Here is a 12,921-nt window from a genome sequence, read left to right as displayed (position 1 = left end):
ACCATTTCATTTGAATGTTCCTGAGGTCCTGCACTATATTTAAACCTTATAGCAATACTGACCCCTACTGCTTACTGGGTTTTTATCTGAAACTGGGTTTGCCTGGTGAGGGAATGCACATCCATGATGTAAAGGAGGCATTTGAAGTCCAAGAGGAATCATATCAGAAATTATGATTGTGGGCTGGAGAAGGGGACAAAAGTTTGTTCCTGTTGAGACATGAACAGGTTGAAATGATGGAATTACTGAATAGCTTTGTATGATCCTATAAGGTTGCCAGAAGCAAGCAGAGTTGAACCATAATCTATTTGTGGTTCTAAATTATGGCGTGGAAGACCTAATAAAAATTGGTACAAAATCTAATATTTTGATCATAAGTGGCATCAAATCTCAGCTTTCGTAATTCTTACGATATTTGTTGTAGCTTGCTCTCTGCTGCCACCTATAGTCTTGTGGCAAGCATCTTAGTGAAGAGTGTTTTATTGTCATGTGGCCCAGATAGAACAATGACATTCTTACTTGCTGCAGCACAATAGAAAATGTAAACATAGTACACTGTAAACAATATGATAAACAAGAGAGAAAATAAAAGTTCAGTGTGTATATATACACATACCACAAGTACATATACACACACACATGCATACATATAATATATATATCTCTTTGTCCCACCCCTTCCCCTGACATTCAAGATTCAAGAGAGTTTATTGTCAGCTGTCCCTGATAGGACAATGAAATTCTTGCTTTGCTTCAGCACAACAGAACATAGTAGGCATGACTACATAACAGATCAGTGTGTCCATATACCATTATATAAATATATACACACATGAATAAATAAACTGATAAAGTGCAAATAACAGATAATGGGTTATTAATGTTCAGAGTTTTGTCCGAGCCAAGTTTAATAACCTGATGGCTGTGGGGAAATAGCTATTCCTGAACCTGGTTGTTGCAGTCTTCAGGCTCCTGTACCTTCTACCTGAAGGTAGTGGGGTGATGAGTGTGTGGCCAGGATGGTGTGGGTCCTTGATGATGCTGCCAACCTTATTGAGGCAGCGACTGAGGTAGATCCCCTCTATGGAAGGGAGGTCAGATCCGATGATGGACTGGACAGTGTTTACTACTTTTTGTAGTCTTTTCCTCTCCAGGGCGCTCAAGTTGCCGAACCAAGCCATGATGCAACCGGTCAGCATGCTCTCTACTGTGCACCTGTAGAAGTTAGAGAGAGTCCTCCTTGACAAACTGACTCTCTGTAATCTTCTCAGGAAGTCGAGGCGCTGATGTGCTTTCTTAATAATAGCATCAGTGTTCTTGGACCAGGAAAGATCTTCAGAGATGTGCACGCCCAGGAATTTGAAGCTCTTGACCCTTTCAACCATCAACCCATTGATATAAACGGGATTGTGGGTCCCCATCCTACTCCTTCCAAAGTCCACAATCAGTTCCTTAGTTTTGCTGGTGTTGAGGGCCAGGTTATTGTGCTGGCACCATATGGACAGTCGGTCGATCTCTCTTCTATACTCTGACTCATCCCCATCAGTGATACGTCCCACAACAGTGGTGTCGTCAGCGAACTTAATGATGGAGTTCGCACTATGACCGGCTACGCAGTCATGAGTATAGAGTGAGTACAGCAGGGGGCTGAGCACGCAGCCTTGAGGTGCTCCCGTGCTGATTGTTATTGAGGCTGACACATTTCCACCAATACGAACAGACTGTGGTCTGTGAATGAGGAAGTCAGGGATCCAATTGCAGAGGGATGTGCAGAGACCCAGTTCTGCAAGTTTGGTAATCAGCTTGGAGGGGATGATTGTGTTTAATGCCGAGCTGTAATCAATGAATAACAGCCTGACATAGTTTTTGTTGTCCAAGTGGTCCAGAGCGGAGTGGAGGGCCAGTGAGATCGCATCCACCAGATGGGTGGCCTAGTGCTGCAGCTAGTAGAACTGCTGCCTCGCTGCTCTAGAGAACTTATTTTGATCCTGACCTGGTGTGGAAATTGCACTTTCTCCTTTTGACTGCATGTATTTTCCTTGGGTGCTCTAGTTTCTCCCAAAACAATGGGCAATTTCTCTGCTGGAACATAGAACTGGGGGTCCTGTTTCTATGTATAGGACGGAACTGCAGATGCTGATTTAAATCGAAGATAGACACGAATTGCTGGCGTAACTGAGCGGGACAGGCAGCATCTCTGGAGCTAAGGAATGGGTGATGTTTCAGGGTGAGACACGAAGAAGGGTCTGATGAAGGGTCTCGACCCAAAACGTCACCCATTCCTTCTCTCCAGAGATGCTGCCTGTCCTGCTGAGTTACTCCAGCATTTTGGGCCTGATCTATTCTGCACTTTATGACTCAATGGCACAGACATGTTAGACTGAGTGTTCCGCTGCTCTGCAGCAAAATTTCATGTACAGTAAAGGATATGGAAGTGGCTACTGAGATAGTGCAGTGAGCAATTGAGGGATTTATTCAAGGACAATGATGTTATTTAAGTGATATTGAGAGCGGTGAATGACCAAGCCCTATTAGGGACAGGATACGACCTAAAAGAGCTTGTAGTAAGTTCTGGTAAGCCAAGGCTAGAAGGTCAGCAAACAAGGCTATGGAGAAATCTGGTCTAGTGTGATAGAATACAATCTGTTCAATTTAATTATCGGGCAAAATTTGCTATTAAATTCAGCTTTAACAAAATATTTTGAATAGTAAAGAAACTTCTTTGAAGGTTTGTGCCAACAAAGGTCACTATGAATGAAAATGCAGACAGTGTTGTTAGAGATTTGCAATCTATTGTAAGAACAGGCAGGAAGGGAGTGAAAATACACCACGTTAGCATTCCTCATTCTACAAAAAGCAAATCAGATTTCCTGAAGTAACAGCCAAAATAAACTTCCTTTTATGTAGACTTTTTAAAGTAAATGAATCCATACAGTGTAGTTGGAGCAAGAGGGAGAACAAATCTGAAGTTTGCAGCTATATTGAAGTAAAGAAGCTGATGCACAGGACAACTAGATTTTGGTTAGTGTGAAGAATTGCATTTCTGAATTAGTATGGTAACATTGAAACTTTAACTGCAATGTAGTAATTGATATGAGCACTTTGTATTGTAACTATAGATAATAATTAAGTACTTGAAACTACTTCAGATTAAAATTACAATTGTTAATGCGACATCTTACAAATTACAGATGTAGTCTTTTGTTGTACAAAGTTGTCAAAGCAAACACTTGATGTAGCGAAGCTCACTGAATTTTCCTCGGAATTTTATTGCCAACCTGTGATTTGTAAATTGCCATGAATAATCGTACTGCAGCTTGATCAGGCTATTTTGTATTGCATGCTTGTTTATATTGTTAATTGTAAACAAACAGCATAACGAACAAAGTTGCAATGCAGTTAAATGTTGCAATAACTTGCTTGATTTGAATCTCAATGAGCATTTTGAGCTTATTGGTTTAAAATATAATTTGATGTTATTGAATGATTTCTTGTCATTAAAAGGATCTTTGCTTTTCTGTATGTGATTTTTAAACTTCTGTCTTTATTTGTCCAACAATAAAAATGTTGCCTTTGTAGCAAAGAAAATCCAACCATGCAATTATTGTATGGATTTGTTTTAAATTTCCCTGTTCATTCTCACTTTAGTGGATTCCACTGCTGCTGTATCCATTCCTTATTTTATTAACCAGACAAAGTGCAGACCCGTTGCTCCCCAACGCAATATTCCACCACTCATCCGTTCCCCCAACGCAACCCATACCCCCCGCAATATTCCACCACTCATACATAGCCTCCAGGTGTGCAGGCGCAGCTCATTTCCCCTCATTGCCAGCTCTCCCTCCACCTCCTCTTCACCCTCCCTCTTCTTTTCCCTCCTCCCCTCCCCAATCCCTCCCTCACCTCTCCCTCCCTCTCCTTTCCCCTACCCTTAGTCACTCCCTCCCTACCCCACTCCTATCGCTCTAGCCCCCACCTCCCCCACTCCTCACCTCCCCCTATCCCCCCCCCACTATCCCTTCTCACCTCCCCCACTGCTCTCCTCTCCCTCTATTCCCAATTTCCTACCTCCCCCACACTCCCCTCCTCTACTTCTATTCCCCCTCCTCCCCCACCAGACATGAGACAGGAAAAAACTGAAAAAAGAAGAAGCGAGATTTCTACACAGATTTTGAAATTCGGCGAGGCCCCACCGCCGCGGCCCCATCATCGCGAGGCCTCACTGCCGGGGTCTCAATGCCTCCTGGAACGCCATATAGAAACCCGGCCGGGGCCTCGCAGGTAGACGTCCGGGTCGGATGAAGCAGCCGACGGCGCCCGCGGCTGGGAACCATGGAGGCCATGAAGTGGGGTCGGCCGCTTGCCCGCCGGCTCGGCACCACGGAGGCACCGCAGATACAGCTCCAACCGGACGAACGTTAGTGATGCTCACTACGCTCCATCAGCTTTGTAGTCTCCTTGCCGGGTGAGGCGGGCACCGTCCGTGACCGACAGCAGATCCAGCCAATCAGTGCGCCGATGGTGCAGGATTGGGCGTCACCATCCTGGCGATTGACAGGAGCACCATCCTGGCGATTGACAGGAGAGGAGACCAATCTGCGCATGCGCAGTTTTAATGATTTTTAAACCTTAATAACTTATAAAATATACCATAGATTGGAACAAAACTTATTGCCCTTGTAGCACAGGAGAATGGTGAGTAAGGTGGCAAAAAATTGTAGCGCCATCGTGTACCCTTTTAGCGCAAATAGAAAAAAACACAAAACCGGAAGAGCACAAGATCAACATTTTAGTTATGTATAGATAGATAGATGCAACAAAAGTATTCCAGTGCAGACTTTTTTCTTGATTCTTGATATTGTATGTGGTTTGGCTTTCTTTGCCCTATGGAGATAGTTGTGTTTTCATTTATGAGCAGGAGAATCAGAATTCCCTTTTCTAGACAGCTTTGTATTTGCCTTTTTTAAACATCTGTTAAAGATATACTTCTGCGTTGGTCAGTCTCCCACTACTCTGAGTCTTTTTTACTTTAGTGAATATTTTTAGTCAATCAACTATGCATTTAAATGTGGCAAAACATTTGTCTATTATCACTAAGGAAATGCCAATTATAGTAATTTTAGATTATTCCTCTACACACCATCCACCATCCACACATTTTGCTCTATCCATCTTTGAATGGTGGCTTTTGACGACTATTATTTTTCTCTTGCATCAGATATTTGTTCTTGGCTTCTTTTTACTATTTCACAGGAATTGCCGGGGCGATGTAATAGCACGACAATTTTAAAATAAAAAGGACTCAAAGGAACAGGAAGAGTCTTGCTTCCATTGTCTGTAAGAAAGTTTAACATGTCAATACAGTACGAGAGGTTTGAGTGCATTCTCAAGACATTGGTAAGGAGGGAGGAAGGGCAGGAAATTGGACTTGCAGATTAAACTTGCAATGAGTAACACATCTGCTGATATTAATAGTTCCTGATATTTCTGTTCTCTAATATTAAACTGTCGCAGAAATGCAAGAATCAATCTTTGTTTCTGCTTTGTATTAAACACAGCACTGTCTATTCTACCCCATACCCATTGCTTTTGAAACACTCTCCACCAGATCAATGTTTTGCTTTCCACATACTGTATCTAAAACCAAGGATTTTTTTCTTATTTGTTCTCTATTGATGAAAGCTTGACCTCATACCACTAATTCTTGTGTGGAGCTACACTTTGCTTTAGGTGGCTTCCATTCTGTAAGGCTGATTGGCGGTATGCTTTAAAGACTTGGGTTTATGCTTTCACAGAAGCTGACTAATTTGTGGTATGCATATCAATCAAAACATTTTTTCAATGTGACATTTCTTGGAAATGATGCCCCTAGCTTTTAAAGCTTAAAGTTATTAAAATAAACATTTGGCTGAAACACGAAAATAACAAACTATTTTTTATCTTTAAGCAGTTAATCCCCTACAAGGACTATTCTAGTTCAGGATGTAATACCTAGTTTTCATGCTTAATGGATAATGCATCCAATTTTTAGATTTCCCCTCCTAAATTGCTTTCAAATTTTACGTCAAAACTTTGTTCAAGATATTTGGGTAATATTTATGATGAATATTATCTTTTGAATTCCAATGGCTAAAAATAAACAAATGAAAAAAAAACCACAAGGTTTATCCCTGTTACAAACAGTTGAGCATTTCTTCTCATCTTGAATGTGTTCTCTCCAACCTAATCCTAATCCAGTTTCCTGGAATTTCAGGATAATTGAGGAAGTCCTGCCTGACTTTCTGTTTGACACTAGTCCTGCTGAACCATTATTCCTCACACTTTCCATAGTGCCATAATAAAGATGAAATCATTAGGAATGAAGGAGAAAACACTTCACTGGGAAACATCGTACCAAGTACAAAAGAAAATGGCTGATTCCTGCAGACCCAGGACATCATTGCCAGAGCTCTATGAGTATCTGGCCTTGGCCCAGCCATCCTTGCTGTTTCAATTAATGTTCCCACATTGTAAGGGCATGGGTGGGATGTTTTCCGATGATTATTGAGAAGGTTGAATACTGTTGCTTGAGGTTGCCACACCTAGACAACTCCATCTCAACCTGATAAATGACAAGTAATAGTCATGCCACAAAAATGCTCAGCCAAACCTATCTACAAGTAAGAATCTTATAACTTGGAGTCCTTGCCAGCTGCTGATAATGTGAAATTCCACCATTACTGAATAATGGCTGCAGTATGTTCCTGCTGCAAGATCCACAGCAACATCACAGGGTCAGAGAAGGCATAGTAAGATGAAATGGAGATACTGAACTGCCAGATTTCACGAGTGCTTTTTTTCCCCCAAATAATGTACGTGGCTTCACAGGTAGAGAGAGTTGTAAAGAAGGCATTTTGTACATTGGCCTTGATCAGTCTGGGTATTGAGAAGTAGGGACGTTCTGTTACAGTTGTATAAGATGTTACTGAGGCCGATTTAGAGTATTGTGTTCAATTTTGGTCACTCTGTTAAAGGAAGGATGTTATTAAGCTGGAAAGAGTGCAGAGAAAATTTACAAGGACATTGCCAGGACTCGGGACTGAACTATAGGCAGGGGTGAATCTACTATGAAGCTTAAGCTTCCAGTTTAAGCTAATCCCGGAGGGGCCCCAGATGCGACTTTAGTCCAGATACTCTTCCGATTTAAATTGGAATTCCTATTTTATTATTTTCCTAGAAATGAATCTGATTTTTCACCTCGACAAAACCCCTCGCCTCAACTAAACTTCACCTCACACTTAAACCTCAACTCACTAAACCTCCTGCCTCACACATAATTCCCGCCTTGACTAATCGCTGCCTCTCTCCCGCACGTGTGGGGAGGGGCTGCGGCCGCCGCGGGTGGGGGATCGGGGCTCGGGCTCACGCACCCCTGCCCTCCCCTCTCCTCCCACCGGCACTCTTGGGCAATGCGCCTGCGCCGCTCTCGGCTCGGCCACGCCCCTCTGGTTGGAGCCGTTCCGCTCACGTGAGGCGCCGCAAACGGCCGTGGGGGGGAGAGGCTATAAATAGCGGGAGCGGGAGACAGGCGGCGATTAGTCGAGGCACGGATTAGGTGTGAGGTGGGAGGTTTAGTCCTGAGGTGGGAGGTTTAGTCCTGAGGTGGGAGGTTTAGTCGTGAGGTGGGAGGTTTAGTTAAGTTGAGGTGGGGTTAAGGTGTGAGGTGAGGTGTGAGGTTTAATTGAGGGGCGAGGTTTAGTGAGGTACAGTTTAGTCGAGGCGAGGTTTAGGTGTGAGGAGAAATTTGGTAGTAAGGTATCGTCGAGGCGAGGGGTTTAGTCAAGGTGCAGGTATGTAGGTGAGGAGAAGTGAATGTAGGTGAGGTGAGGAGAAGTGGGTGTCTGAGCTCAGGAAGGGAGACCGAGGTGCTGCTGAAGGAGATGAGGTCACTGCCTTCTGTGGCAGAGAATTCCACAAATTCACAACTCTGGGTGAAAAACTTTTTTCTCATCATAGTGCTAGGCAAAGAGACATTTCAGGTAACATATTTTTTGCAAAGATTTTTTTGCTGTATGAGGCCATTTATTGAAACATAAAGATTATTAAAGGTTTGGACACGCTAGAGGCAGGAAACATGTTGGGAGAGTCAAGAACCAGGGGCCACAGTTTAAGAATAAGGGGTAGGTCATGTAGAATGGAGATGAGGAAAGACCTTTTCACACAGTTGTGAATCTGTGGAATTCTCTGCCTCAGAAGCCAATTCTCTGAAGGCTTTCAAGAGAGAGATAGATACAGCTCTTAAAGATAGCAGTCAAGGGATATGTGGAGAAGGCAGGAATGGGGTACTGATTGTGGATGATCACAGTGAATGGCGGTGCTGGCTCGAAGGGCCAAACGGCCTACTCCTGCACCTATTGTCTATTGTCTATTTCATGAAATATATATCTTTTGGGGGTTATTTTACTGATTATGTGTTAGAAAAATTCTAAGCTTCTGTTACGTAAACTACCAGCAGAAAGCTTGATAATCACTTTCAATTTATTGAAAATGCAGGGGCTTCGGGGGGCGTTGCTATCCTGGACCCTGCCGGGGCCTAGCCAGCCTCCTGGACCCCCGGCCAATAATTCAGATTTTTTTCCTGGAGAATATCATGCTTAGTCCACATTGCTTAAAAATGTTGGGTCTACTGTATGAGAAGGGTTTTAAAAAACAAAACAATATTCATAAAATAGTTAATTCAATACAAAATAATAGTTAAAATAACAATTAAAAGGTTATTATAGTATCATGTAGGCTAGCTGTAAACAAAAAACTTTCAAATTAAGGATGTTTCATTCTAACTGTATAACTACGTGCTTTATAACTTTGACTCTAAGTGGTTATTGAAAGGCAGTTTCATGGATTGCATTAGAATTTAATTTTTAATCACCTTGCTAGTTTCTGCTATATCTCAGTAAACTGGCATTTTATTTTCACTTCAGGGCTTGAAATTGAAGCAACTTTTCATTACTGCTGTTTCCTGTGACATTGGCAAATTTCTACCCATATTGTCAGTCCCTTTTAATCTACAAGGTTCAATCTGAGATGTGACATTTTATTAAACACTTGGTGAAGTTCATATATTTCACATCAACTTAATTTCTCTCTTTGTTACTTGATCAATAAACACAGTCAAGATTATTAAACATGATGTGCCTTTCTCTAATCACTCCACTCTTCTGCCCCTGATTATTGTTTCTAGAACTTTTCTCACTATTGAGGTTAAACTGATTGGAGACACAAGAAACTGCAGAAGCTGAATCTTGAGCAAAACACAAAGTGCTGGACAAATTCATTGGGTCAGGAGCATCTAAGGAGGGAATGGACAGGCAGAATTTTGGGTTGGATCCTACTTGGGTTGGATCCTAGTCTGATGAAAGGACATCAACTATCTATTCCCTCCCTAGGTGGCTGCCTGAGCCACTGAGTTCCTCCATTACTTTGTCTTCTGTTCAGGTTAAACTGATTAATCTGTGCAAGGGTAGAACATTTACATTTCTTTCGGTTCTTTCGGTCCAGTATTGCCCCTAAATCTATACATGTTTCTCACAGAGAAAACTCATTGATATTCTATAGCTGCATATGGCATGTTGCTGTCTTGGAAAGATCTGTCTATCTTTAATTTAGATCTCCCTAGTGCATTTCTGTCATTTAACAGACTCCTTAACTTTCCTTGGCAGCTCTGATTCCTCTTCTCCGCTTGTACTTGGCCTGCCTGTAGAGGTCTGTATCCCCATTCCTGTAGGCCTCATCTTTAGACTGGCGGAGCTGTCTGAGTTCTGCTGTAAACCAGGGCTTGTCGTTGTTGAACTGATCCGGGTCCTAGTGGGAATGCAACTGTTCTCACAAAAGCTAACATATGACGTCACAGTGTCTGTATATTCATCGAGGCGTGTGGTTACTTCCCTGAACGCATTCCAATTAGTGCAGTCAAAGCAGGACTGTAGGTTTTCAATGCCCTCGCTTGCCCACCTTTTTATTGTTCTAACCACAGGCTTAGCAGATTTTAGTTTCTGCCTGTAGGTCAGAATAAGGTGAACTAAACAATGATCAGAGAGTCCCAGAGCTGCACAGGACGCAGAGCCAAGAGTGGAACTCACTATCAAAACATGGAGGGGACGGGGGACACAATTTATTGGCGGCCACGCGCACATGCGCACACTCGCACGTGCGAGGCTTTGGAGGCTCAATCCAGCGCTAAATGCAGCTCAACTCTGCCTGTCTCACTGGGTTAGCTACAGCCCTGCCTGGACTGACGGGATACCAGCGCTGCTTCTCCGCGCTGGGCCATATTTCCCGCAAGTCCAGGAAGGCTGTAGGCTCACCTGGCGGGACAGGCAGAGTTGAGCTGGGTTTAGCGCTATTTCTCTGCGCTGGCCCGTCTGATTCCTGACCAAAGATCCTTTAGCGGAGGATCTTTGCTGCCGACCTCTCTGGCCACCCGCTGGGGGGGCACTCGGGAGGGGACAGGACCAGGACAGCGCTGGAGACCCAGCCAGGATCAATCCTGGCTGCGGATGAGGCGCAGGTCTGTGCCACGTCTCCCTCCTCCAATCACCGCGCTCTATCCTCAGTCCCCCCCCCCCCCCCACTCCTCCCTCCTCCAATCATCGTGCTGAATTATGTCCCGCCGCCATAGCCTGCTGACCAACGTCTCTCTCATCCAATCGGCGCCCTCGATCATCAGCCCCACCCCCACTGTCTCGGGGAAAGCGGAGATTTCATCGGGTTTTAAAATCCGGATTACAAAAACTTGGGGGGATGTCCCCCACCTCTCAAAACATGGGGGGGACGTGTCCCCTCTGGCCCCCCTGGGTTTTCCGCCCCTGAGCAGAGCGATATAGTCTTAATTGCAGTGTAACAATGGTCGAGTGTTCTCTCCGCTCTAGTGGGGAAGGTAACGTGATGTATGTATTTTGGAAGCTCTCGGCTGAGGTTAGCCTGAGGTTAGTTAAAATCCCCCAAAACAATGACCGTGGAGACCGGGAAGTCACTCTCTACTCTCATTACCTGGTCAGCGAGTTGCATTTGTGCCTCGCATTGGGGTGGGGTGGTGGGATGGGATGTAAACTCCAGTGCGACTAAAAGAGGTAAATTCCTTCGGAGAATAAAAGGGTTTGCAATTTATTAAAAAATTTCCAGATTAGGAGATTAGAAAAATATTCCAGATTAGACAGTATCGTGATGTCGCTGCACTAGCCCTGGTTAGTATAGAAGCATATTCCACCGCCTCTTGATTTCCCCGCTGCCTCCGCTTCGCGGTCCGCTTTGTGTAGTCGAAAGCCAGCCAGTTGCAGCACATTGTCCGGACTCGACTCACACAGCCAGGTCTCGGTGAAGCACAGGGCAGCAGTTCGAGAGAAGTCCTCGTTTGTTTTGCACAGGAGTTGCAGTTCGTCCACTTTGTTGTTGAGAGAAAGTAGCTTTGCAAGGAATAAACTCGGGAGCGGTGTGCATAATCCTCGTTGGGGAAAATTCTGGAGTCAGTTATTAAAGATGGGATAGCAGCACATTTGGAAAGTGGTGAAATCATTGGACAAAGTCAGCATGGATTTATGAAAGGTAAATCATGTCTGACGAATCTTATAGAATTTTTCGAGGATGTAACTAGCAGAGTGGATAAGGGAGAACCAGTGGATGTGTTATATCTGGACTTTCAGAAGTCTTTCGACAAGGTCCCACATAAGAGATTAGTATACAAACTTAAAGCACACGGTATTTGGGGTTCAGTATTGATGTGGATAGAGAACTGGCTGGCAGACAGGAAGCAAAGAGTAGGAGTAAACGGGTCCTTTTCACAATGGCAGGCAGTGACTAGTGGGGTACCGCAAGGCTCAGTGCTGGGACCCCAGCTATTTACAATATATATTAATGATCTGGATGAGGGAATTGAATGCAACATCTCCAAGTTTGCGGATGACACGTAGCTGGGGGGCAGTGTTAGCTGTGAGGAGGATGCTTGGAGGCTGCAAGGTGACTTGGATAGGTTGGGTGAGTGGGTAAATGCATGGCAGATGCAGTATAATGTGGATAAATGTGAGGTTATCCACTTTGGTGGCAAAAACAGGAAAGTAGACTATTATCTGAATGGTGGCCGATTAGGAAAAGGGGAGATGCAACGAGACCTGTGTGTCATGGTATACCAGTCATTGAAAGTAGGAATGTAGGTGCAGCAGGCAGTGAAGAAAGCAAATGGTATGCTAGCATTCATAGCAAAAGGATTTGAGTGTAAGAGCAGGGAGGTTCTACTGCAGTTGTACAGGGTCTTGGCGAGACCACACCTGGAGTATTGCGTACAGTTTTGGTCTCCTAATCTGAGGAAAGACATTCTTGCCATAGAGGGAGTACAGAGAAGGTTCACCAGACTGATTCCTGGGATGGCAGGACTTTCATATGAAGAAAGACTGGATAGACTCGGCTTGTACACGCTAGAATTTAGAAGATTGAGGGGGGATCTTATAGAAACTTACAAAATTCTTAAGGGATTGGACAGGCTAGATGCAGGAAGATTATTCCCGATGTTGGGGAAGTCCAGAACTAAGGGTCACAGTTTAAGGATAAGAGGGAAGTCTTTTAGGACCGAGATGAGAAAATTATTTTTTACACAGAGAGTGGTGATTCTGTGGAATTCTCTGCCACAGAAGGTAGTTGAGGCCAGTTCATTGGCTATATTTAAGAGGGAGTTAGATGTGGCCCTTGTGGCTAAAGGGATCAGGGGGTATGGAGAGAAGGCAGGGATGGGATACTGAGTTGGATGATCAGCCATGATCATATCGAATGGCGGTGCAGGCTCGAAGGGCCGAATGGCCTACTCCTGCACCTATTTTCTAAGTTCACAGTATTTTAATTTGTAAAGAACTACACCATACAAACACCTGAAAATGTCATCTTGTATTATCGGTT

At 44.0% G+C, this 12,921-nt stretch overlaps 1 protein-coding gene across 4 annotated transcripts in view; it reads left to right on the top strand.

Annotated features, from left to right (window-relative positions):
- Positions 1 to 12,921, top strand: part of rapgef4 (Rap guanine nucleotide exchange factor 4) — a 205,784-nt gene that overhangs the window by 64,490 nt on the left and 128,373 nt on the right. The window contains exon 1 of one of the 4 annotated variants that reach the window (XM_033023942.1): positions 2,868 to 3,021. The exons of the other annotated variants lie outside the window; for them this stretch is intronic. The gene's annotated coding sequence lies outside the window, so the exon portion shown is untranslated. Of the gene's footprint in view, positions 1 to 2,867; positions 3,022 to 12,921 lie in introns of those variants that run through there. 4 annotated transcript variants of the gene reach the window in all.

Source organism: Amblyraja radiata, chromosome 7, assembly GCF_010909765.2.
Source record: "Amblyraja radiata isolate CabotCenter1 chromosome 7, sAmbRad1.1.pri, whole genome shotgun sequence".
In the NCBI taxonomy this organism is placed as follows: domain Eukaryota; kingdom Metazoa; phylum Chordata; class Chondrichthyes; order Rajiformes; family Rajidae; genus Amblyraja; species Amblyraja radiata.
This window is presented reverse-complemented; position numbering and strand designations above follow the sequence as displayed.